Below are 3,545 nucleotides of genomic sequence, written 5' to 3'. Positions count from 1 at the left end.
TCGGATTCACTGTGCAAAGCTGTGCCGTAGGCTGGTAATATACACAAGCACCTCCCTCGAAAGCCTTTCCCCAAGCACAACCCAGGGTGGTAAGGTCTCTGCCCATTGTGCATACTGAATATGCCTGCTTTGTAACTAGTGACTACCTTTGTCTTTCTACATTTTTCTAGTGGTAAAATACTATCTTTTTAGAACTGGTCATATATAAAATATACATGTTACATGTATGTGTAGTGAAGATGCATACTGCCTACTGCACTTATAAACATAGGGGCAGAATTATTAGAATTATTATTAGGTTTGTTTTTGAAACCAAGACTGAACTCAGGAATGTCTAGTCATTTATTAAAAGATCCGAATAAAAAAACTATTCAATTGCATAAGGAAAATGAAAAGAATAAGAAAACCACATATGTATTTACGGTTTTAATATTTTTTTCCACTAATCTTCATGGACTAGTGGAAAAACCTCTAAAAGCACGAATTAAATAAAAATTGTTACAATTTGCCTAGGACAAGGGCAAAAAAACATGAATTCTGCAAAACAAATGACATGGCCATCCCAATATTCTGCCTCCTAGCCTATATAATTTGGTCACAGAGTTCCTCCGGCAGTTCCTAACTAAAGTATCCATCACCCCATACAGCAGTCTGTGGCTAAACTGCAACTCTAAGTTAGCCAGACAGCTGGTAGCTTTAATTCCCAGAACAAATGAAACATTTTCTCTTTATCTCTGTTGTTGTAGAGTGTTTTTCATGTTTTTGTAGAAAACCCATAAAAAGTCCGGTCTTGGCCCATAGACTGTGCAGGGGTGGTTTGGACTAAAGATTACTTTGTGCCTCACCCACTCACTGAGCTATATGTGCCTTGCCCTTTCACTGAGGCTGCTTATCTTAATTTAGCTTTAGTAGCCCTTCATGAAATGTGAGCCCTGTCCCTCTCCCCTATGCCTCCTGTCAAGTTGTTTGAATTCTTCACCCCCATGTGAAATTTCTGCCTCGGGCTTGGTTTGTAGCAGAAGAATATTTCAGTGTCCTCATCGGCAATAGAGAACGTTTTCCTAGGCCTTTAGTCCTCAGCAGAGGAGGCTACTATTTATTTATATGTAATAGTTTTACTACAAACCATACAAAGTACATACAGAGTGGTCTTCATTGACTTGAATTTAATTTAGTTGAAAGGTGTATATAACACTGAGAGATAAAATAAGGAAATGTAAACATTTATTATTTCACAATAATAATAATAATAATAATAATATGCTGAAACCAGTATGGAAATATAAGGCATAGCAGATCTCATATAAATAAATGCAAAGTAGACAATACCTTATGGCCACATGTTCTACTGAACATTAATAAAGTGAACCTGTTCCTCCTTATAAATCATGCACCATATATCCTGTATGATATCAACTGGCTTATCTACTAATGCCCATTTTAGTATTAATTTAATAAAAGCATCATTATTCATGCTGACATTTTTATCTAACAGGGCATGGGGCTTTTGTACTTACCAGTTACAGCAGTTATATGTCATTTGAAATGTGGCACTTGTACATCACTGATTGGCACTTATGCCTTCAAGTTAGGCTAGTCAGAGTAGAGGAAACCAGTGTGGGCCCAGAAGGTTGAGTTTGGAGTCTTATCTGACATAGAGTAGAGCCTACACCACCTAGTTAGACATATCATAGGTCACTTGTGGACGCAAATATTTAAGAACCATCAATAGAACGACCTTACATGTAGATAGTGCCTGACCACTATTACAGTATATCTGTTTTAACCATGTGAGAAAGTTTTAGGCAAATGATATGTGAAATATTTACGCATCTACCTCTACGGGGTAGGATTCGGCCAAGATCTGGCCTTTTTCAGTAGGATTCCGATTCGGCTGAATCCATGCTCCTGAGTTTGATATTTGGCATTCACGAAGGATTTGGGGATGGCTGAATTCAATGCATCCCTACCATATACTCATATAGAGTGGGTGGTGAATTATAATGGCCTTAATGTGCTTTACTTTTTATTTTCTTAACATTCTATTTTCTCTAACACCAAGGTACCTTGGATTTGTGGTTTTTCAGGTGAGATAGTTCTTCACAATTGAGTCAGGGAAGGTAACATACAAGACCACAGTCCTTGGTGTCCTGTCTTCTCCCTCTTTGTGAGCTTTGCGCAGTGGCAGTATCATAGCCAATGAGGTCAAACCGAGGCATGATTATTGCTAATCGTGATGAAGCTGAAGCTTGATGAAAGTGGAGGGGCTGTGTTCCCATTAGGGAAGAGCTGCTGACTTATTTTTTGTAGGGGGCTTTGCACATGCTCATTATGCCTAATCATGCTTCATTTCCTTGCCACAGCCATTAGGCGGGTTGGAGGTATTTTTCTTTTATTCCTTCCAGCTGCCAGCTGGAGCCTTACCAAGGTGATTAATGGCATTGCACCCGTACACTTCTGCACCCTTTTTGTGTTTGATTTGTGCACCCTGGATAGGTGTCATAGTCCTCTGGGCTTGACCCTAGGCCAAGACTTGGTGGTTTTCACCCTAGCTTCGGCGAAGGTGGATCTGCTCGCACATGCTGTTCATTGGCGAAAGCCTTGGACTAATGAGCATCGGAGCCTATACCTTCGGGAAGGACTCACAGGCGATGACTCAACATCGTCTTCTCCCTCTTTGTGGTGTCCCAGGGATTAAACAGCAATTGTAATGAGACAGTGGTTTGGGGGGCATCTCCACCTTCTATGAATTTCCTATTTCCTAACTTTTATTGAAATGAATTGTAAGTACAACTTTTGATTTTCAGTTTAAATGACTACAATTATATTTACATTTGGCAAACAAATTAACTGGAGCACTGGCACTTTATATTAATGAATGGAGTTAGTGAATTTCATAAATTTCATCAATTTCAGGCACATGCACTTTATTACAGTCAATGAATTATGATACACTATAATAATGAATTGATTCTTAGCTATTGTAGGTATTTTGCACTTGATACACAAGTCACTTTAATAGCTGTTGGGTAGCAGATCTATTGAGATATTTTTATAATCTGTTTATCAACCAGGCACCAACACTTTTTAATTAATTGAATAATTATTGGGAGATCTGCGGGCGTTGCATTTACTCTTTTTCTGAATTTATCCATAGTGCCAACCCTGTCTACTCTTTTATCCAGCACTTCTCCTCCTTTCACCATCACTATTGATGGCATGACCATTAACCCTGTTAATTCTGCACGCTGCCTTGGGGTTATCTTTGACCAGGCTCTCTCCTTCTCTAACCATATTAATAACACTGCCAAAACCTGCCGCTTTTTCCTCCGCAATATTGCCAAGATACGCCCCTTTCTTCCACAAGCAACAGCTAAAACACTAATCCATGCCCTTATACTTTCCCATTTAGATTACTGCAATCTCCTACTAACCGGCCTCCCAGACTCCCACCTCTCTCCCCTGCAATCAATCTTAAACTCTGCTGCCAGGATCCTCCTGCTCTCTCCTAAGAGGGAACCTGTTCAGCCTCAATTAATCTCTCT

At 39.5% G+C, this 3,545-nt stretch overlaps 1 pseudogene; it reads left to right on the top strand.

Moving 5' to 3' along the window:
• Nucleotides 1-2,170: 2,170 nt before the first annotated feature.
• On the top strand, nt 2,171-2,328 carry LOC116407388 (annotated as a pseudogene).
• Nucleotides 2,329-3,545: the final 1,217 nt, after the last annotated feature.

The sequence above is a fragment of the Xenopus tropicalis genome, chromosome 8 (assembly GCF_000004195.4).
Source record: "Xenopus tropicalis strain Nigerian chromosome 8, UCB_Xtro_10.0, whole genome shotgun sequence".
In the NCBI taxonomy this organism is placed as follows: Eukaryota; Metazoa; Chordata; class Amphibia; order Anura; family Pipidae; genus Xenopus; species Xenopus tropicalis.
This window is presented reverse-complemented; position numbering and strand designations above follow the sequence as displayed.